At 42.2% G+C, this 24,326-nt stretch overlaps 1 protein-coding gene across 2 annotated transcripts in view; it reads right to left on the bottom strand.

The window, feature by feature from the left end:
* The window catches only part of TENT5D (terminal nucleotidyltransferase 5D), a 34,495-nt gene extending 11,371 nt beyond the window's left edge, over positions 1-23,124 (bottom strand). The window contains exon 1 of one of the 2 annotated variants that reach the window (XM_063431812.1): positions 22,830-23,124. The gene's annotated coding sequence lies outside the window, so the exon portion shown is untranslated. Of the gene's footprint in view, positions 1-22,313; positions 22,339-22,829 lie in introns of those variants that run through there. The other variant, XM_063431813.1, reaches the window with a different exon arrangement.
* Between the last annotated feature and the right edge of the window lie 1,202 nt (positions 23,125-24,326).

Genomic DNA, 24,326 nt, shown 5'->3' with positions numbered 1-24,326 from the left:
CTTGCTATTGCTTTATGCATTATAAATGGATAAACAGCCTTGCTCTATTGTTACCCATTCTGCTAGATGCATTTTAACATTACATGTATTATTCAGAAGTGCTTGTTTAAAATATACAGAGCTATTTTGCTGCATTACCATTTTTACAACACAAGCAATAAGTATCGGAAACATTTACAATACAAAAGCTACGGAATTCTCATTAGGCTGTGGAGTATGTCGGCGCTATATAAATAAGAAGATAATTGCAAGAAAAATTAAACTTCTCCCCCCCCCCCCCAGCCCCCACCAAAAGAACACCTGCATACTTTGCCTTAGAGGTCGGTAAACTTGATTCACCAACCAATGAGTCTCTGTATATGTTAGTGGCCGTCATGTGAAACGCAGGGCTAAAGAATAGCAAGTTATTGTCTAAAACAATTCCTACTGCTCCATACTGTTATAATGATCAGTAAGCCAAATTGTCCTGGAAGCTAATCTTTAAAAATAGCTATTTTTAGCTTCTAAAATAACTGATATTACAATTTCACGTTGTAAAACCCATCCTTCGGCCAGGTATGCATACAAAACAGAAAAATCTGACAATTCTACTTCTATGTTTATAAAGCAAAAATAGGGAATACAAGCAAGATTCAACTGTGAGTAGAAATATATACCGTAGTACTTGGCAGTCCCTAAATGAACGCAGAGCAGAGAGCAGCCCAAAGTTCTTACTGCAACATTGGCTTTTTTTATTACAACATTGAATCAACCTGCTCAACAAACGTACTGGGATGTACATCATTCATTATGTACAATTATACAAAACAGTGTTTTAAAAGAACAATTTTCATTACCGACCCTGTGTACACACGGCTTTGGGTTTGTAGTAATGTGTAATTCATTGGCTGAAAACATTAGCCAATGAATTCCTTCCAAACATATTCTCATCTCACTAACACAGAAGAAGGAAGTTACACTTTAACGATATCAGAAGAGTAGGCCAGATCAGAGGAGTCTGGGTAATCCAAGTAATTGTTTAAAAACAGCTTGACTACTTACCATAGAACTTTTGCTATCATAACCACTACAAGGTACTGTAGTAGTTATGGTACTTGAACTATCATTTTAATTCCACAGAGCATATAACAAGTGTCTATATAGTATAGCATGGTTTGCTGAGGATTTCACACGTCTAACAAACCTTAACAAGCATATACCACAGAAATTTCAAATAAACATACCGTGATTGTTACGGCGTTCACGAATTTAAGTGAAACTCATAATAATTCCTAATAACTGTAGCTGTGACATACAGTACTTCCGGTACAGTTCACCCCCTACTGGCTATACATTGTCATTAGAGAAATCCAGAGTAATTATATTCATTGTTAAATTGTCATTTTATCCTTTTCTGTACATCTGGACCTTGGCAAAACAACAATCGAGCTTATATACCACAAAGAGGCAAGCTTGGTATTGTTCAAATAAAACCTTCAATCTAAAGGCAATCACGTTGATGGTCTAATTTTTATTGTGATATATATGAGAAAAGGGGCATACAATTCTCATGATATTTATTTTATATTTACTATAAACATATTTTGAAATCTACCACATTGGAAAGAGACATATGTTTACTCACAACTCATAAAGGAAAGTGTGCTGGTTGCACAATACTTGTTTAAGGTTAAAAAAAAACACACCTTTTTGAAAATCTGGATGTGAGAAAGAAAGGGCATGAATGAGTGGGTGGTATCTTGCTAAAATATTTTAGTTTACTGCAAGGAAATTTAACCTATGCCTGGCTAATTGGTGGCTAAAAATTAATGAAGGGTATAACCCTACTCCGTGACAGTTATCTTGAAGAAGCAATTCTGGGGCAAAATAAGTAAAATATGGTTCAATCAACAAACATTCCATTGGTTCTTATTCCAACTCTAGACTAAGTGCCAGAATCAATATGGCCCAATATCAAACCACCGTTGCCAACTCCTAAGTGGTCACCTCTTCCTAAAGTAAATGTAGCTGGGACATCTAGAACCACATTGTAATACAGGATGGAGTGAGACGCAGTACCACAAATAATAAATAAACCCTTCATCCCTTAGTTTAAATTGCTACTTGGGCCATGTGGTAAACATTTCCGACATTCCCCATTTAAAAAAGGAGTAATTCAAAAGTAGAAAACAACCCTTCAGTTCACTCACCAGAAGATCAAAAAAGTGAGTTAGGAACACTCATGGAACCATTCTTCATCGGGGTAGTTCTCTCCTGGATTGTGATAGGCTGCCTTTACAGCTAACCAATGACAAGTCAGCGCTGATAAATGGTTGCTGGTGCTCCGGGCAAAAGTTTCCTATAAACGTCAATGCTCATAGAATTGGAAGCACCATTTCACAAAGTTTGAGCGAGGGAAATTTGATTACTGCTGTTGTTGTAAATGGTTGGCTATACAGCCTGAGAAGAACTGAGATTTATGTTATGGATCTGACATACTTTTGCAGATGCTTGCCATAACATTGTGTATTTAAATCGCCTTCACTTTATTCTGTCTCATCGGATTTAGCGAATCAAATATTTATCGGTCGATGTGTGATTAAAAATTGCTCATTTACAGGTAGCATTACATTGCTTGATTGTCTATAATTTTGCCTTTGCCAGTTTCTCTATTTCACGTCAGCCCACATTAAATATGCCCCCGGCTCTTTTTACATAACCCCCAGTGCTTGCTTAATGAAAGGCTGTAAAAAATGCTGCTGTAATTTCACACTTCAACGACTTGAATAGAGCTCACTGTTACCGTCAGATGGTCAGAGAGATGTTGTTTATCATTTACAGGAAGGATATCCGATTTTACTGTAATTAATACCCCTACCCTGTGTGTTGCAAAACATTTCTAGAATGCAATCCACTGTTTATACACAAACACAAGGCTTAATTTACATTGCGAGACATGTTATATTACCACGGTGGCCAACATCAAACCAGAAGCGTTACTTCTGAAATTTTAATATGAATACGCTATGAAATAATATGAGTGTTCTTTTTTTTTATTGTGTTTGTTTCTAAGTTACATATTAAATTGCATATTAAATGAAGGCGCTAGTGTAAACCCCTCCATGTTTGGCCATCATGAATGACGCAAATAAAGCATTATAACTGAAATTGTACATTTTAAATGTCAGTGAATAGGGTTAGAGTGTCTTTATGGTTTGGGCAAGTTTATGGTTTGGGATTATCTGCCTTTAAAGGATCACCACTGCCCAAATACAAAAATATAAAAATTACAAATTAGTAGATATGAAATGAAATGAAAACATGCATACATTTAAGTATATAATTTTTCACAATAGGTATATCTAAAAACAGCTGGAAAAAGCTGGAGATCTCTTGTCTGCAGCCTTTGCAAACCTCCCTGCCCATACTTTCTGTGGCTGTCCAATCACAGACTTCCCAATGCAGCTCAATGAGAAGTGTTTACAAGGCAGGAGCCCTGAGCAATTGACTGCCTCTTAAGTTTAGCTCCACTGAAGCTAAACTTGGGGTCTGGAGTGTCCCTTTAAGATGCTGTGGAATGTAAAACCATGAGTCTCAGCCCTAAACCCAAGCTTCTCTAGCCACACTGCAATATGTGAAATTAATAATGATATACACTTCTGTGCTCCGGGTCATTATAACATTATAAGTATAGCTGTTTACCTTGAGGTTTGACATTATAATGGTGCTATAACAGCACAGTGGCATTTTCAACATGGTCACATTATATAGTGACTTTATTTCATGTCAACATAAAGAAAATCTCATTAATGAATATTTCACATTGACGGCAATATGCTATAGTAAGATTAATCTGATTTGGTGTAAACATACACAGAGCATGCCGAAGCCAGGACTAATCAACCTCAAAGTGCTGTGTGTTTCATTCATTAAATTCTCATGAATTACAACCACAGATCATCTTAATTGTTTTTTTTAAAAAGAATTTTTTATTAACTTCACTCAGAGTGATCCTGATGCCTATATATTAATATTTATACATGGTCAAACATCAGGCCTCCTAACTGTTCGGGTATCTTAAAGGCTGGCTAATCATCATGTGAGTTGTAAGCCAGCAATCCCTGCCACCAGGGGAGAGTTGGCTATTTGGCCTGGCGGGAGGTAGTCCCAAACAAACCCACCCTCCACCTTTCATCATATAGAGTGTAATTTCTATATATAGTATAGAACCAATAGCTCACAGCATCACAAGTGGCACTTTCTGGCATGTCAGCCACTACAGACTGCAACTCATGTCAGAGCAAAGCTGAAGCTATAGATTGTCTATGCTGGAGTGCTACTGCCTGGGAATGATGGGAGTTGTTTCCTGACTGTAGCATCAAACACAATTCTACTGAAACATTCTATGCCTTCCACTTCCTCTCTATCACAGCCAGAAACGAGAACGTCTGGAGAGTGGCTGTGAGTATCTGTGAGTCATCTTCTGACCCATACAGATAGATGGATGACCACAGAGTCTAATGCATTTCACCCGGAGGCTCAGTTCTAATTACATGGTCGTTTCATCTGGGAAATATAAAAAGCCAAGACTCACTGTGGATAATACACATTGTCAATGTGGGCCCAAGTCAAGACAAGAAACATACATTTATCCATTTCCCCTTAAATACATGTGATTTACACTAGATATATCTATGACCAATGATAAGGTTCTTATTTATATATAGACCTGTGTTTATATTGCAAGTGTGTATCTCTCTCTCTCTCTATTATCTATTAATACAGGGGTTCCCAACCCAGTCCTCAAGTACCCCCTACCAGTCCAGGATTTAGGGATTACCCTGTTGTGTCTAAAGTGTGTTTTCTTTTTCTTTTCTAAAAACACCTTAGACAGAACTGGGAAGTCCCCAAATCCTGAACTGTTAGGGGGTACTTGAGAACTGGGTTGAGAACCACTGTATTAAAAGATGGCTAGGCATGCACACTTGTTCCACTAGATGGCAGTACGACTGTCTGTAGGCAGATTCTGATTGATAGATGTCACTCTGAGTATTTGCACAAGTAACACATACAATGTTTCTGCTACCCAAGGGCACAGAGAGAAATCACTTGGGTCTAGTCATACATACATGAAACATGTATACATTCAAATAAAAGGGACAGCTATTTCTTATTTGGTGGGCTTGTCTGGTGGTCTTGCAAATAACCAGGATCTAACGTGAGCAGAACGGTGTGAAAGGGCAAAAAGGGGAACCAAGACGTGTTCATCACAATTCCAAACAAGAACTGCCCTTAGTAATCAGTATGCTCGAAATCATCTCCACAAGGTGGATTATTAAATGTACTCTGTTTATTAAATAATAAGCAACATGGTACAAAAAAGCCTCATAAGTAACTTGTAATCTAGATAAAATCCTAGATAAAAATCACAAAAATTACAAAAAAACTTAAATCAATTTCAAAGTCCCAGATCCAAGTGCCTATGAGAAGGGAAGGGAAGAAAAAAGGTAATGAAGGCTCGCAATTACCCTAAGCGGGCTCTGAACACATTTCACGTTTACCCTAACCCAGGGCTGTCCAACCTGCGCCCCCCCCCCCCCCCCAGATGTTGCTGAACTACAACTCCCATGATTCCCTGGCTATCTGTTTCATTCAAAGAATCATTGGAGTTGTAGTTCAGCAACATCTGGGGGGCCGCAGGTTGGACAGGCCTGCCCTAACCTTTAGCCTAACGCTTTATCAACAGTCCAAGAAGTGTCACTGTTGAGCAAGTTGAACAGGTGGGCAAGGTGAGTCTCCTTGCAGAGACTGAGAACAAAGTGAGCAGGGACAAAGCTCAAAGTATAAGAATAAAGCCAGATAGAAGCAGTAATTATTTGTGGAAAAAAAAAAGATATATATATATATATTTCTGTTCATTAAATGGGTAGTTTTGGTAACAGTTGCCTCCAGCACTTGAATGACACACAGCAACTTATTCAGCCCTGTGGCATTTGCACAGTAGATCATTAATCCCATTAAGAACATTACATGTTTTCAACATGAATTCTAAAGAATTTCTTATTGCTATAATTATAGTACAAAATAACTCTTAGCTCCCACAGGAAAATTACGGATTAAAGAGCAAAGCCGTAACATACATATGAAAGATGCACAACTTTTTTTTTCACTGGCGTAATTATTTTTTTTACCCATGGGTAAAAAACATGACAAGGAATTCTCACCAAGAGTTTAAATATACATATGGGAGGCACATAAGTGCGTGATAAGGGGCCACCTTATACAAAAGGGGTCCTGGCTAAAGCGACAAAGAGAGGCGCGCATTATGGCATTAATACATACAGACAATAAATGAATCTAACAAAAGGGACAGCCTCCCCACACACCAGGCCAAGTTGCTCCAGTTGAGAAGGGAATTGTCTATACTCCTGAACGCCAGACACCACAGAGAAGCAGCACGACAAAAAGCATTTTTTTGAGGCTAACAGTAACAAAAGTGGAACACTTTTGTCGAGAATGCTGGCCAAACGTAGACAGCAGACATATATAGATAGAATTAAATATGGAAATGGGATAGTGCACCGCCTCCCTACCGAAATACAAAAAATCATACGCTCCTACTACAAAGATCTCTACTCCCTACCAAGCCCGCGAGATGCACAATCGCAAGCCAACCTCATGACCCGGATAACTGACTTCCTCCAAACCAACACGCACACACACATAGAACGAGAAGTAGCAGAAGCATTAGAGGAACCCATCGCTGTTGAGGAAATAGCAATGGCAGTCAAAGCCTCCAGACCGGGCAAAAGCCCGGGTCCTGATGGCCTCCCATTACGCTACTAAAAAGCTTCGCAGAGACCCTATATGCGCCAATGCTATCCTCTTTTAACGCGATTAGGGAAAGGCACCATCTGCCCTCGCAGTCCCTAATGGCGCACGTCACGCTCATCCCAAAAGAGGGGAAGGACGGCGACTACTGCAATAACTACAGACCCATATCCTTCATAAACAGCGACACAAAGCTACTAGCGAAAATACTGGCGACCCGCCTGCAGCCGCACATTCCCACCCTGGTACACCCGGACCAGGTGGGGTTCGTGATGGGGCGGGAAGCCAGGGACAACACAATCAGATCTTTGTCAATTGCCCACGGGGAGTCAGAGGGAGTCGGGGGCCTTCTCTTGCTATCAACGGACACGGAGAAGGCCTTCGACAGGATCGGGTGGACCTACCTATTCCAGGCCCTCACACACCTTGGCATGGGGGCACACATGAGAGGATGGATAGAGGCAATATATAGACAACCCAAAGCTCAGATACTTGTGAACGGAGCACTTACAGAAGACTTCACAATACAAAACGGCACTCGGCAGGGATGCCCCCTGTCGCCAATTCTTTTCGTCTTAGCTTTAGAGCCATTCTTACAAGCAATAAGGACTAACCAGGACATCACAGGGATAGATAGAGGCAGCACACAACACAAGGTTGTGGCTTACGCCGACGACCTTCTCTTCTTTGTTTCCAAACCCGAAGTCTCGCTCCCCAATATAATTAAGGCTTTTAGGGAATACAGAGAGATATCAAATATGAAAATAAACTTCGCTAAATCATATATCCTCAACATCTCCATACCCCAACATCGGAAACCACCACTCCGCCAGAGCTTCTCGTTCCAATGGGCAGACTCTAAAATCAGGTATCTGGGTATTTGGCTCACACGAAATAGCACGGACCTCTTTAAAGAAAACTTTGCCCAGATGCTGTCTGTGCTCAAGAGGGATGCGGGGGAATGGTCATACCCCCACATCTCCTGGTTCGGCCGTGTCCTGGTCATTAAAATGAACTTCCTACCGCGGCTGTTGTATTTGATGCAGACAATACCTATACGTATCCCTAGGACATATTTTGCAACCCTACACAGGACCCTGAGAGAATACGTCTGGAAAGGGAAGAAGCCCAGGCTTAAATTTTCACAACTCACGCAGCCTAGGGAACGGGGAGACATGGCACTGCCAGACTTCCACCTCTACTATGTAGCGTGCCACCTCCTTAGAATACTGGAATGGTCGAAACTCAACGTCCGCAAACAATGGAAAGTAGTGGAGGAGGCAGACATGCAGATCCCTATAGCGCTCACCCCATGGTTACCTAGAGGAAGATGGGACAAGACACCCATATACGTGGGGAATACCCTACAAGTATGGCACGGTATAGGAGACAGAGCCGGCCTAACCCCGTACCCATCACCTCTGCTTCCCCTGACACATAATGCGGATTTCCCACCGGGACTCTACCCGCTAACTCTTATGAGCATTATCCCAGACCAACTACCTAGGCTCCACCACATCCACACGCCAACAGGCCGGAAGACCCTCTCAGATCTCACAGGAGACCGACCCCCGAGCTTCATACAGAAGTTCACATACGCACAACTGACAAGCTATCTTCAGACTCTGAATAACAAGAGAAAATCCACCTGTGTAGAGGGGTCCAAAGGTTAGGATCCGTCCCACTGGTGGAAGTACACCTAGTTGGACACTCCAGAAGTGTCCTGGGGCATAACCCCTATTCAACAAGGAAAACAAAAATACTCAAAAAGTTGGAAAGATCCAAACTAGCAGAGTATAAACTGGAGTATAAGGTTAATAGATAGATATATAAATGTAAATATAAATATAAAGGTTCTTCAGTCAGTATAGTTAATAGTTAGATAGCATAGGAATGAAGTAGAAAAGTCTATATAGTGGAATCAAGCCTTAATGGCTCACCTCCAAAAATCCTAGTAATATACACCTTCCTACTAAGCTCTTAAATAGCGACTGACTAGAGACTTTAATAAACAGTGCATAGGGTCAAGTCTAGTAGCTCTGAGCATGTAGGGTAGGTAAATGTCATTAAACTAACATAAGTATCTAGGAGACTGGTCACTATAAAAAGTCTGAATAGTTGTAAAAGTGCCGTGTGAATAGTGATGGCGCTAGTGTAGCTAAAATCCTGTAAATGCACATCCTAGAACACAATAATCAGCCATTACAGAAGACATGACAGGCTTAATGGGACATATGACTGCTATTCGCTAGAATAGTGAACGTGCTAGCACCTGTAAGGGATTGGTAATGACCCTTTCAATAGTAGTGCAGTTGACTGTAAACAGACAATTACTAATAATAGTGATGCAGAGAGCAGTACTTATTCCGTCCCAGACTGAACAGTGTCAGAATGAATGAACCTTAGCAAAAAGGTAGTGACAAGTTGAGAGGTGAAAAAGAGTAGGAAATTAGAGTGACTCTATGTGCAGAACCATACTTAGGATGTTGGTTACCTGCACATAGTGATAGATAGCCCTAGTGAAAAGAAATAGAAAGGAGTTAGAGCCCGACGCGCGTTTCGGTGCTTACTGTGGTGCACCTTCGTCAGAAGAGAGTTTAAATATATATTCAAGAAGCCATTCTCGCGTTATAGGATTATTATAAGGACTGGAGGTTAATTCCAGTTAGTTCAGAGAGATGAGAGCTTAGTAAGGAATTTTTATGTTTCGAATGTTTGTAAGCATTAAAGTATTTATTTTATAGCTAACTCACAATAAAAACAAAACACTCTCAGGTCACACCCCTTGACATCGGTGTCCTGTGATGCGGACCCCCTGTAGGCAGTATAAAAAGGGGGCAAGCCAGGGGGGGCGTGGCTTAACGCTCGGCGCGAACGGACGCATGTGAGACCGGCTCCGTTCAAGACCTGGCCTATACAGCGATAACTAAGCGACTGTGACCAGCAATAAGCACTTAACTCACCCCCAAACATGGCTCAAGGTAAGGGGAAGCGGATCCCCGAAAAAAACGATAAAAACGCTTTTTTTTCCGTCCGCAATCAGCCGCCCAAAACTCCGTGCACAGGAGACCAAAAACAAGATGGCGATGATACACTGCCACTGCAAGACTCCCCTGGGAGCAGAGACCTGCCAGTCACACAGGATATTTTACAAGCATGCCTGGGAGAAATGTCAGACAAAATACTGCACAGCCTTAACAAATCAATCTCAGACCTGAGAAGGGATGTGCAGGAGCTGGGGGACAGAACAGCCCATATGGAAAACCGCATGGGCGAATATGCGGACGCACACAATGATATGGCGGATCATGTCCACCAACTGGAACAGGCACTGGAGTCCTGCCAAAATAAAGTTATGGACCTGGAGGATAGGTCAAGGAGACAGAATATACGGATCAGAGGGATCCCTGAGACGGTAAAGCAGCCTGAAATAATGGCATACCTCACAACTTATTTTAAAGTGCTAGCCCCAGACCTCCCAGCAGATATCTTGCTTATTGACAGAGCACACAGGGTCGCAAAGCCAAGCTTCCTTCCAGCAGAAGCACCCAGAGATGTATTGACCCACCTCCATTACTACCATGCCAAAGAAGCGCTGATGAAGGCATCCAGACACCGTAAAGACCTCCCAACCCAATATTCCTCCATCCAGCTTTACACCGACCTATCTGCCCAAACTCTAAAGAAAAGGAAGGAATATAAAGAAATAACGGACGCTCTCAGGCACCATGAGGTACCTTATCGATGGGGTCACCCAGTTCGTCTATTAATACATAGGAACGGAGTTATGAATGTCATCACCTCTCTGGCAGACGGGCGCAAACTCCTACAGAAGTGGGGCATACAACCCCAAACCCAGGCGCGCAGTGGCGGCGATCCACAACCGAGCAAGATTACCACTGAATGTAAAAGAGCCCGCAACTAACACCGGAGCCCTGCGGCCTGATCGGAGGGGTAAAGTACTCTGGTTATAACAAGCAGCTGAAATGGCGTGAGATGCCATATGATACCCGCAGCACCCACTGAAACCGGGGGACGCATGGAAATATAAGACCGGGACTGTTTCAATGATGTGAGCACGGCCTACTGGTCTCCAGGAAGGTGAATATGCTACTGATAAACCCTTACTGCCCTTGCAACCCCAACAGTATACCCAAACACACAGAACAATCTCATCTTGTCTAGCTCATAGCACCCACATTACGAACAAGCACGGCCCCAAACAGACGACCATTGGGACAATTTGAGGCACAAGCCATCTTATGACTACCCCTGGGACGTGAATGGAATGAGAGCCGGATGGGGGACATTCTGCCTCACTCCATGTGGGTGTGCGGAACAGGAGAATGCAGAATTCACCCGAAGATGGTCGCAACGCCGCCCACGTGGAGCCGCTGGGTCCGGGGATGTCTGTGGGGAGGTATCACCGGGGAAACGATGCAAGTATAATGTACTGTACTGTGTGTTGGGAACTGTAATGACCCATGGGAATTTTGCCACTAACTCAGTGTCTAAGCGTCTCAGATAGGCCCACATGCAACAACCCTGCCCCACTGTAAGATCCCCGGGGAGGTATATCAGGTTGGGGACAGGGACAGGATAGACCAATATTAGTTGCATAATACGACAGCCACAAGTCACCAAGCGGGCCCTATGCGCCTTAGTTAATCAGGCTATAGCACCATATCGTGTTAGCACATTGCTTTATCCTAACCTAGGCTACTGAGGGACCTCGATAGAGGCTCCCCTCCCCCCAAGAGAACCAAATCACTTCCCAACTTAAGGCACAAGAATTAGTAGGTATACTGCCAGAATAGGAATAGGGGACACCTGGGCTTCCTAAGGGCCAAACTGAGACCAGATGGGAGAGGGGGTATATACAAACTTATCTATTTTACCTATATGTATGAAAAAAAAAAAAAAAAAAGGAAAAAAGAAAAATGTATACAACCATATTCTCTATGCTTGCCCTGCAATCTCTCTGCGGTATCATTGTTTGTACAGTACCCCAAGCTGCGGGTTGTGAGCTCCCGATGTTATACTGCCAAGCGATAAGTCAGTTGTAACTGCAGGGACCACAGTAGGCCAGAGCGACTGCTAATTACTACCCCACCGCAGGGCCGACAGGTTAAGGGTGAAACAAGCCAGGACCTCGAATGGTCACGATATATTGCTATTGATGTTGGCCAACTTCATCACTGTTACCACATTAGAATACCCACGTTCTCAATGGTACCGATATCCGGAACCAGGGCCCATGAATGGGCTATAGTTTTACCACCCTTATTGTTCATACGCTCACAGTATGAATCCACCCCAATCCCTTACCGTACCCCCCACCCATTGTTCTTCCTAGGGATAGATCCGCCCAATATATGCACCCGAAATACCCACCTGAATACAATACCGACTCAAAGATTCACCGCACACCAAATGTGGATAATCCATAGTATCGATAAGCAAAAAACTCTTGCTAAAGCCGATGCCCCGCAGAGTGCAGTCAGAGTTACCGCAACAATGACCATTAGAGCAACCCACCTTATAAGTAGATCACGCAAAACGAACCTAGCAACCCAAGATACTGTCCCAAAGTATGAAAATACAAAGTTATAATGTACGAGGGCTGAATACCCCATACAAGCGGCATTGCCTTTTTAGGGACCTCAAAAGGGAACAACCTGACGTTATATGCCTTCAGGAAACACATTTTAAGCTACCACCAACCCTAAAACCGTCCTTATTTCCAAACCAGTACCACGCCACGTCAGGGAAGAAGGCTAAAGGAACTTCAATTTTTATTAGTAACACAGTATCGTTCCAACATCACTGCTCACTAATAGATAAAGAGGGTAGATACGTGATAATAGTTTGCACGATTAACAACACTAAATATACCCTGGCAAATATATATGCCCCTAACACAAACCAAAGGGACTTTCTAGGCAGAATACTATCTAAATTGCAACCAATACAAGAAGGAATACTGATCCTCTGTGGAGACTTTAACCATATTATAGACCCCACTAGAGACACGACATCACAGGCTACAAGAGCACCTCAGACCAGACAACACAAAACGTGTGCATCGTATCTTAAGTTATTAGACAACAACAAACTGTATGATGTATGGAGAGTCCTCCATCCTCAAGAAAAGGACTATACGTATCACTCAGCCACACACAATACATACACCAGGATAGATAGATTTCACATGGAAAGCTTACATTTAGACCAGGTCCTGGACTGCACTATTGGCCAAATCACATGGTCGGATCATGCCCCACTTATACTAACCCTTAAAGACAATTACGACTACAAACATAAGAGCCCGTGGAGACTCAATGAATCTCTACTGACAGATATAAACTTCACCGGCCAAATAGAGGAAGCCATAAATGAATTTTTCACACTCAATGACACAGGAGACACATCCGCGTGTACATTATGGCAAGCTCATAAAGCGGTGATTAGAGGTCTCTTACTGAGGCGTGCTACGCACCTAAAACAAGCTACCCAAGTGCAATGGATAGCATGGAACAAACAACTAATCGACCTTACGAACAAAAATAAACTGCAACCAACAGAAGCTACACAAAAAAACTATAACAGAAGTAGCAGAAAAAATCAAGTTACATACATTACAACGCGTAGGTTTTAATTTACGCAAACTCAAAGCTATATACTACGCGCAGGGAAACAAAGCAAGCAAATCACTTGCGGCTCGCTTGAAACGAGCTGAAACCAATGCTAAAATATCTCACCTCTATACCCATGACAACGTAAAAGTAATTTCCCCTATAGACATCAGCAACACCTTCGCAACATACTATAACAAACTCTACAATTTAGCACAGTCTGACCAGACACACAACCCTACTGATCAAGACATACAGTCCTTCTTACACATCTCTTTACCCACACTTACTCAAGACCAGGCCGCAGTACTGCAACAACCAGTCGCCCCCGATGAAGTGGTGGAAGCCATTAAATCTTTACCCAAACACAAGGCACCTGGCCCGGACGGCTTCACAAATATGTATTATAAGACATTCGCAAACGCCCTAGCACCACACTTGGCCAACCTCTTTAATGTAGCTACCCAAACCAAATCACTACCGGAAGACCTATTACTAGCTCACATCATAACACTACCAAAACCGGGGAAACCTCCAACCCACTGCCCGAATTTCAGACCAATCTCCCTCCTTAATACAGATGCAAAACTGTACGCTAAAGTTTATGCCCGACGTCTGAGTTCGATACTCCCAACCATAATTCACGACGACCAGGTGGGATTTGTAGGGGGGAGACAGGGTACTGACAACACCCGAAAAGTTTTAGACCTAATACATAGCATAAGGAGGAAAGGGGTGGGCAGCCTCCTAGTCTCCCTAGATGCAGAGAAAGCCTTTGATAGGTTAAATTGGCGCTTTCTCAAAGCTGTTCTGGAGAAATGTGGCTTTCCTCCCCACTTTACAGACACAGTAGCAGCTCTGTACAGCTGCCCCACGGCTAAAGTCCTTAACGCAGGATTCTGCTCTGACAAATTCGCCATCTCCAATGGCTCCCGTCAGGGGTGCCCACTATCTCCATTGCTCTATGTTTTGGCGCTAGAACCACTGGCTGCCAGGATCAGGGCGGAATCGGCAATACATGGGGTAACATTACAGCAGAAAGAATATAAATTAAGTCTCTTTGCAGACGACATATTTCTTACTCTCACGCAACCTCACATATCTCTGCCCAGTCTCATGCATCACATTACAGAATATGGGCGAGTTTCATATTATAACCTAAACGTCACCAAAACACAAGCACTAAGCATCAACCTTCCTGAGCCACAGAGGACAACTCTTAAAAGCTCGTTTCCCTTGGATTGGAAAGACGACTACCTCACATTCCTGGGAGTCAAAATGACAAAAAATCCCATGTCCTTATATAAAATGAACTACCAACCATTAATTGAAACCTTCAAGACCCTGCTAACTTCATGGGAGGGGAAATATCTGTCCTGGGTGGGGCGCATAGCGGCCATAAAAATGTCGCTACTACCCAAACTCCAATATCTATACCGCACACTACAGATACCACTACCGACTGAATATACCAAAACACTAACCAAATTACTAACAAACTTTTCATGGCAAAACAAAAAACCGAGGGTAGCGACAATACTACTACAGAGACCAATCACCCAGGGAGGCTTGGGTCTCCCAGACCTAAAAGCATACCACAGAGCGGCAGCACTGATGGTAGTACCACAACTCCGACAACACCCCACAGCACCCCAATGGTTAGAAATAGAAAATAGCTGGGCGCACCCATTGACGCTCCACTCTATTCTATGGACCCCCAAATCACATAGGATGGACACAAGCCACCTCCTACCCACGTCCCAACATATCTTACATACCTGGGATTACGCCAAGGGTATGATGGTACGCTATCTACCAATGCCACTGGCAGCCCCACTATCCACACTAAACCATGTTATACCAACTCTAAACACACAACCTTGGCTACAAGAGGGAATCCTCGAGATAGAGCAATTATATAATGACAAAGGTTTAAAGTCATTCCCAGACCTCCAACAAGAATTTAACCTACCACACCGGCTAGTTTTTGCCTACTTGCAAATTAAATCCTATCTAACTACAAATAAGCCCAGTTCACCGGCCGGAACAAGCACCAGGTCAATGACCGAATTCGAACTAGTGTGCGTCAACAAAAAACCTCCGAAAAAATTAATCTCCATCAGTTATAAAGCACTGACCCAGTCACGGGACCAGGGTAATAATTCGCACATTCAAGCTTGGCATAAAGAATTAGGCAAAGTCATATCACAAGAAGACTGGGCTAAAGCATACTCCTCGCATAAAGGGGTCTCCTCATGTGCATCCCATATAGAGCTGCAACGTAAACTTATTTATCGATGGTACCTAGTACCAGCTAGAATACACCAGATATGGCCACAGCCCTCCGACTTATGCTGGAGATGCGGCCAACACAAGGGTACCATGGTACACGTCTGGTGGTCATGTCCACTTATCACACCCTTCTGGCAGGAGCTACACTCTATCATAACAGATATTATACATACACAGATCTCATTGACGCTGGAATTGTGCATACTATTCATACCACCGGAATCACTCACTAAAGATATGTGGGCAGCCACATACCATGTCCTTATCTCAGCAGCCATGTGCATTGCTCGGAGGTGGAAGCAGACATCAGCCCCACCACGGGAAGCCCTTATAAACCAAATTAAACTAAACTGGGCCTATGAGATGGTTTACGCTCGCCAATTTGGAGAAAAGAAACACATGAACTTAGCACACACTAGATGGACCAACTTTTTAACGCAACCCATGCAACCAGGTGTGACCAACATTAGACCAGACTAAGCAGTGCGGACTAGTCTACCCTCACCAAGTTCCCCCCATCCCCCCCACCTTCCATGTCTACACCCGTTTTCCTTCTCTACAGTAAGGGAGTATGATGCTTGAAATTAGAGGTAGCTACCAAATCAGCCTATGGCTATCTAGTGACAAGAGTAATCACGACTTAGCAATTTGTGATGCGCTCCCGGTTAGCCCACCAGCTCCTGGAATTCGGGGGGAGGGTGGGTAGACTAGGAATCGTTCATTGATTTATTGACTGTATGCAACAATATGTTATATTGCAGCATAATGTCACACTGTGTATTACTCGGAAGTTACAGACTAATGTTTGATGCATTGTACGCTACTAAATAATATTGTTCACATGGTACCCTTCCCTCCTTTTTTTCTGTATCCCTATTGCTGTTTACAAGAAAATAAAAATTGTCAAATAAAAAAAAAAAAAGGGGGCAAGCCAGTGATGTGAAACACCTCAATAGTACCACCCAGCGGGGGGCTACCCATAAAGGGTGGGAGTTTGCCTGAAGAACTTATAGGGTTACTCCAACCCATTTTAAAACTATATATTTCTTAATTTATAAGGCCCTATGGGGCATTACTATTAGGTCTGTTCCCGCCCCCTTAAAACTTGTAAAAAGGTTTAAAACTAATCCTGCAATTAAAGCGTCTAGCGATGCTGACTTTCCTCCTCTGTCTGATGTCATGGAAGCCCTTGCGCAGTCCAAACACAAGCTTCTTGTAGTGAAGCCTCTGATTGGACCGTTTCACCGGTTTAGAAACAAAACCCTATTATAGGGTTTCTAAACCCACCGACTTGCCCACCCTGGTTCCTTCTAACTATGCGTGGGCACTAGATGGCAGTACGACAGTACTATCCTAACTATAAGATAAGGCCAAGGACTAATGAAAGTATTTAGAAAATTGGGCAAACTAGATGGGCCGAATGGTTCTTATCTGCCGTCACATTCTATGTTTCTATGTTTCTATATATCATGACTCCTCCAGCTGTTTTGAACCACAGTCAATCATCCTCCTCATTACCTTCACATGTTATCATCACTGCAGTCACACTATAAACTCTCTCTGCCATCACTTGCAAATTTCACTGCTACCTCTTGTCTCATTTCCCTATTTTAACTTTAGATTGGAAGCTCACAGGCCGGGCCATCTACCTTTTGTATCGGTCTGTTTATATTGTATTGTTTTCCCAATTGTACAGTGCTGCACTGCTGAGTCTAAAATGTGAAATACACTTTGAATTCACTTTGAATTCTTGACAATTCACAATTTGGTGAATGTATCTAAGGGCAATTTGCAATAAGTGAGCTTTTATAAAACCTCAACTAATATTTATATATTTTTTCCCAACTCGTCTATTTTGTTATACATTATGCAAGGTGCCTCAGTTTATGTTTTTGTCATCCAATTTCAATGAATTAGCTATACCCACATTTAGACGCTGTACTGGTTTGGGATAAGATTATGGGGGCATAGTGTGAAGATACCCCATATGTAGCAAGGCATGGAAGGTCAATTCTCTGAAATATTAATATGGCCCTTGAGAAGGAATGGCCCTGAAGTCTTTTTACCAGAGATATGTCAAAAATTCACAGCAATAAAAGGATGGGGTTTATTCACTAAACAGTGACTTGCAGTGAATTGAAAACTGAAATACACAATGTATCACAACAACAGCGTTCAAATAAGCACATTTTGCACAAATTCATTGTTCTGTTCACCGCAGTCTGGTGATCAGTGACCAAAGGAGATGCCCTTAATTTCCCTCTAGTCAATATTCCCACGTGAGGAGCAAAGTGATCGAGGAAGAATACCTCTGGAACAATATTTCTGTCCGAGATAAAAGCACAATCACAAACATTTATAACACACTTCGAGTCACACAGCTTATTTGGAACCATTCTCCAAATTAACTATATGCATATTAACTATATGCACAGTTTTACTATTTTACTATTTTAAAAACAAACACATAAATAAATAAATAAAAAGTGAATACATTTCTGTATTTTCCCCACTTGACTGTTTTGCTACAGATTCGTCAACTCTGGTGTTCAAATTTTACCAACTCACTGTTTGATGAGTATGTCCCACCCATAGAGTTTGTATCTCATTTAACGCCTGTTAAACAGTTGGGGCACCTGCCTAGCTAAGGTTTATGGGAGTTGCAGTCCACTAACAAATGAAGGCCTATAATTCCTTCTAACATTATTTAAAATCTTTGCTGCTCTTTTGCCCTTATTCTCTAGTCTAGAGCTTTTAATGGAGCACTTCAGCGTGGACAAACTGCTGTTTTGTTAATGCATTACGCAAATAATGCATTATCAATGAATATGCGACCTAAAAAAGCTACTTATATCTCAGTGTCCTTATTTTGCAGGTTTCAATGGATTCCTATCTACCTGCAGGACCAAGTTGTAAACTCTCAGTTAAAGCACTGCCTCCCCTAGCTTTGTATGGTAGAATCAGTGAGTTAACGAGCGCGCACGTGTGTATGGTGTCACTCACAAGCACATCCACTCATTTGTTGTAGGCATCCCTTTATTGTCACTCTTCTTTGTGAAATTCACCCGTGGGCGACATCATATTCAATAAAAGATAAGAGAGAACCTCTAGTAACTGAATGGAATGCGCCAGTGGCTACTGGACCCTGTAGCAAGTATTTCTCATAAATGATTTTATTAAACGGTATTTCACCTGTGGCCGAAAACGCATGCGCATCTGGCTTGCCATTGATTTCCATCTAAAATGAGTAAGCAGGGCTTTCTGGAACTTGTATTGAAAGTGAACCTATCATAGCTGCTTTGTTCTATATATGTCACATCGTCAATGGGAACATTTTCGAAACACCTTGCACATTTTTCTTGCCTCCTCCAGTTCATGAATGTTCCTGCTGCTAACCCATTGTTTCATGTAGTCCAGCCACTCTACATGAAGTCTTCTTCGTCCATTGTTCCTTGTCGTCCACTCACACTACACAACTGCTTTCCTTCGATGCTCCCATTTAAATCTGGCTCAAGATGTTCCATCTCCCCAAGTGGCAAACTAATTTTGATCTGCCAATCCTTGTTATTATACGTGTTTTCAAAGACAAGGTGTTATAAGTCCAAAGTATTTTCAACTTATCGAATTAAGCTTTGTCAATTCCAACTCTCTGTTGGACTTTATTGTTTCTACAAATGTAACAAAACTGTAGATATTCTTATTTAGTTCAGTCTGAAAGGGACACTCCAGTGCCCAAATACAAAAAAAATGAAAATGTTATCACTATTTAGCAGATATACCCAACTTAAAACACGCATGAATTTAATTATGCATGTCTACGTCCATTGCAAGCCCTCCTCTACTAAGCCCAGAATTGCTGTGGCTGTCTAATCACAGATTCACCAATGCAGCCCAATAAGAAGTCTTCACTAGACAGGTGCTCTGGACATTTGTTACGTCTTGAGTTTAGCTTCATTGAGCTAAACAACCAGGAAGTAACACGACTGGTTGTCTGATTGACAACCAGGGGGTGTAACAAGCTTATTTTTTTCTAATATTTCTATTGAAATATGTACTTTTTGTAAAATGAAAAAAGAATACACATTCTTCTCACATAAAGCATATCAGCAAGCTAAAGAGCTTAGGTGTAAGGAGTGTTTCTTTAAGCAGTAGGGAGCACTTAAGAATCTCATATAATTGGCAGTGTTTTTTAGTGTTTTAGTGTAAATTATAATTGTCAGGAATTTGATCAGAAATTAAACATTTGTATAAAGAGATGACTTGGAGAATTTGTAATTCTCTGGTCAAAATACAACTATCCTGAGTTTATTGCATAACCCTGTTTTTTAATATTGGTAGGGATTGCACTCATAGAGACTAATAGATCAATCCATTTATTGATTTCAGATTACTGATAGCACCAAAAATACTCAAATAGCTGCCAGAGTTGCCATAGCACAGACTGAAACACAAGAATCAAATAGTTTCAGTAATTGCTATAGCATGTAGTAAAAGACATAATTGAATTATATTTAAAGATGCAAATGTATTTGTGTGAAGACATCTTCCCTTTAACAACATTTACAAAACATCAGTAATGTATTCGTAAAAGCAAATGAAAAAGAAGATCTCATTTATTTATTCATAATATATGTGAAAATTTCCAAATACGTTGGAGGCGTGTCTAATATTACAATATAAACACATTTCTTGAATGAGGATGTAAATTAATATCTCCAGTTCAAAAGAATAAAAAAAATCTTCAGAGTAACAGGAATCTCTGCAAACCATATTGTGTATTATTGAGTGTCACCTTTATTCTGCATTAGGGGGACTTATTCAAATAAGGAAATAAGAATTATAAAAAAACTGGAAAATCAAATTTGTAAAAAAAAAATATTTAAATCAGCTATTTTCTACTTTGGTTCATTTGGGGGAAAATTTTAAATTCCCTTTTGAATTTGCCACAGCTCCTGTTTAAACCATTAAACCAAAATGTGTTTATATCATTTCTAGCCCCTCCCTCATTCTTCAGGACTGATAAGTTTAGAGGTAGTCTAAGTTTAGAGGTAGTCATTAATATAGTTTCATTATAGGGAAATTGACATCCCTGTTGAATAAATCATATGGCTTATTTTGTGCAATTTGTATCTCCAGCTAGAACAGCTGTCTCTCCAGTGAAACATTTCCCACCTGAAGGTCTGCAAGCAGGTCTAGCCAAAAGTCAAAATAGAAATATAACTGCACTGTTATCCCCAAAGAATAGGGGAAACTTTATTTCTAAAATGAATATTTTATCAAAAACTGGAACAACTTTATAAACCCTCTATACTGGCCATTGACAAGACAAAGACACACCAACACTAAATCTTAGCTTGTTGATCAACGTCACAAAGAGAAAGATGCCAAGGTACTAAACAAATTTGGAGGGTGAATCAATAGCCAAATTGTTCATTTGGATCCACATAGATAGGCTATAAAAATAAACAGGTTTGAATATTTGTTTTTTAAACTCTACTATCTTGGCCAATTTTTTTTTTTCATTCATTCAGCAATTCAACACCGCTCATTGCTTGGTGAATAAATCCTTTCATTAACTCATTAATGCAACAGTCAGATTTAGTGGACCATAGGATGTGCTGGAGGGCTCTTTAACAATGTCAGTTTTCTATCCAAGCATGACGCATTTCATAGTTAGTATATAGAGTATGCTTACTATGTCATACAACTTGTTTTACATTTCATAGACCACAAAGTCAATACTGAGTAAACCCGCATTGTATTTAGAAATAAGACAAGGTTTAATGTTCTAATACAATACTAATAAAGACTACCCGTCAATACACTGAAACAGCATTAGTTTTTCCTTTAACTTGAAATCCATACCATTCAATAATGTCTAAAATACACATTCAAGGCAACATTGGATAACTTTCCATGTTACGCCTCTCTGTGTTTAACCTCTTCACTGCCAATAATGCATTGGTTTGTGATCTTTAAAGAGGAGGGGGGAATAAATATACACCTGAGCAAGGATTATCTATATTTATTTTGTTGAATCCACGCTCTGCAGTGCAGTAATATCACAGTATGAACAGCAGAACGCAACACCAGCTTGTTAACACACAACACCACACTGTAAGTAGCAATCAGTTTGGCAAAATAAATATAACAATTATATCACATAGCTCAATCTGGCTATTTGAAAGGGGGGGGGCAGGCAGCTTGGGTTAACCTCTTCCCTGCCACAGGGATGAGTGGATTTTGGTCCCACAGGTTTAACCTTTTGTTGCATGATGATGATGTTATTCTTTAAAACATTGAGTCACAATAACTTGTAAGAAACAGCTTATTTGAGTAAATAATAAAATATATAAATAGATATATATAATTATTATTCTATTTATATATATATAATAAACACACATGCTCCTATAGTACTTGTTCCTGTTCTATGCAGTGCGAGATCTTTATATTGAATAATACAAATATTAATACACAGAGTCCAGTAATTGATACTGCTGGCAGTGGATAATAAAGTACCCCAGACTGGCCCTAGGTGCCCCCATGTGATGCCCACTCCCAGTGAAGGCTTACCTAGGGCTGTCCAGGTGTCTGAGAGTGCTGGGAGTGGCAGTCTTTATATTAAATAATAATAATTATATTAATAATACAGAGAGTCCAGTTATTGATATTGCTGGCAGTGGGTAATAAAGTACCCAGACTGGCTCTAGGTGCCCCCATGTTTTGCCCACTCCCAGTGCAGGCTTACTTAGGGCTGTCCAGGTGTCTGAGAGTGCTGGGAGTGGCAGTCTTTATATTAAATAATAATAATTATATTAATAATACAGAGAGTCCAGTTATTGATATTGCTTGCAGTGAGTGATAAAGTACCCAGACTGGCTCTAGGTGCCCCCATGTGGTGCCCACTCCCAGTGAAGGCTTACCTAAGGCTTTCCAGTTGTCTGAGAGTGCTGTGATTGACAGTCTTTATATTGAATAATAATAATAATACAGAGAGTCCAGTTATTGATATTGCTGGCAGTGGGTAATAAAGTACCCAGACTTGCTCTAGGTGCCCCCATGTGGTGCCCACTCCCAGTGAAGGCTTACCTAGGGCTGTCCAGGTGTCCGTGTGTCTGAGAGTGCTGGGAGTGGCAGTCCTGGCCGGCTGGGCTGTGTCGGAGTGTGCCAGGGGTGATGCCCACTCACTGAGTTAGCAGTAAGGCTGGCACGGTGGTCCTCACCCCCGGGCCCCTCCCAGCGGCTCTGGGCAGTGATGGGCGAGCTGGGGGGCACTCTATCGGTGGCGGTCGGGGGGCGTCGCAGGGTCCCGGTGCCAGAGAGCTCTGTCCGCGGTGAGCTTGGTGCTGAACTGGCCTCCCCGCCCCCTCCGCTCCGCTTTAATACCTCATTCCCCTTGTAGCGTAACACCGTCTCCATGGCGACGTGACGTCACGGGTTTAAGGTGGACCCGGACAGTGATACACAGAGCCTGAGGACGTCACTTATAGAGAGAGACAGACAGACAGACTGGGAGAGAGACAGACAGACAGACTGGGAGAGGGATAGACAGACAGACAGACTGGGGAGAGAGAGAGACAGACAGACTGGGTAGAGACAGGCAGACAGACTGGGGAGAGAGAGAGAGACTGGGGAGAGAGAGACAGACAGACTGGGGGGAGAGAGACAGACAGACAGACTGGGGAGTGAGAGAGAGAGAGAGACTGGGGAGTAAGAGAGAGACAGCCTGAGGAGAAAGAGAGACAGACTGGGGAGAGAGAGAGACAGACTGAGGAGTGAGAGAGACTGGGGAGAGAGAGACAGACAGACTGGGGGGAGAGAGAGACAGCTTGAGGAGAGAGAGAGACAGACTGGGGAGAGAGAGACAGTCTGAGGAGTGAGAGAGACTGGGGAGAGAGAGAGACAGACTGGGGAATGAGAGGCAGACAGACTGTGGAGAGAGAGAGACAGCCTGAGGAGAGAGATAGAGAGACTGGGAAGTGAGAGAGAGATAGACTGGGGAGAGAGATAGAGACTGGGTAGTGAGAGAGATAGACTGGGGAGAGAGATAGAGACTGGGGAGAGGGAGATAGAGACTGGGGAGAGAGAGATAGAGACTGGGGAGAGAGAGAGAGACAGCCTGGGGGGTAGTGAGAGAGACAGACTGGGGAGTAAGAGAGAGACAGACTGGGGAGAGAGAGATAGACTGGGTAGTGAGAGAGAGTGGGGAAAGGAGACAGAGACAGACAGACAGGGCAGTGAGAAAGACAGTGGAAAGGAGACAGGGAAGTGAGAGAGAGAGAGACGGGGAAAAACATAGAGACAGGGAAGTGAGAGAGACAGAGAAAGAAGACAGAGCAGAGAGACATTGATAGATGAGGGAGGATGAGAGATAGAAAGAGACTGGGGCAAAGAGAGATGGCGGGACAGAGAGACATAGAGTGGAGTCAGAGAGAGAGAGATGGGGAGAGAAATAGAGGGGAATCAGAGAGAGATGGGGGAGAGACAGAGTGGAGTCAGAGAGAGAGAGATGGGGAGAGACATAGAGGGGAGTCAGAGAGAGATGGGAAGTGACATAGAGAGGAGAAAGCAGAGAGAGAGAGAGAG

This window comes from Pelobates fuscus, chromosome 9 (assembly GCF_036172605.1).
Source record: "Pelobates fuscus isolate aPelFus1 chromosome 9, aPelFus1.pri, whole genome shotgun sequence".
Classification (NCBI taxonomy): Eukaryota; Metazoa; Chordata; class Amphibia; order Anura; family Pelobatidae; genus Pelobates; species Pelobates fuscus.
Note: the sequence above shows the minus strand (reverse complement) of the source record. Positions and strands in the feature narration are given on the sequence as shown.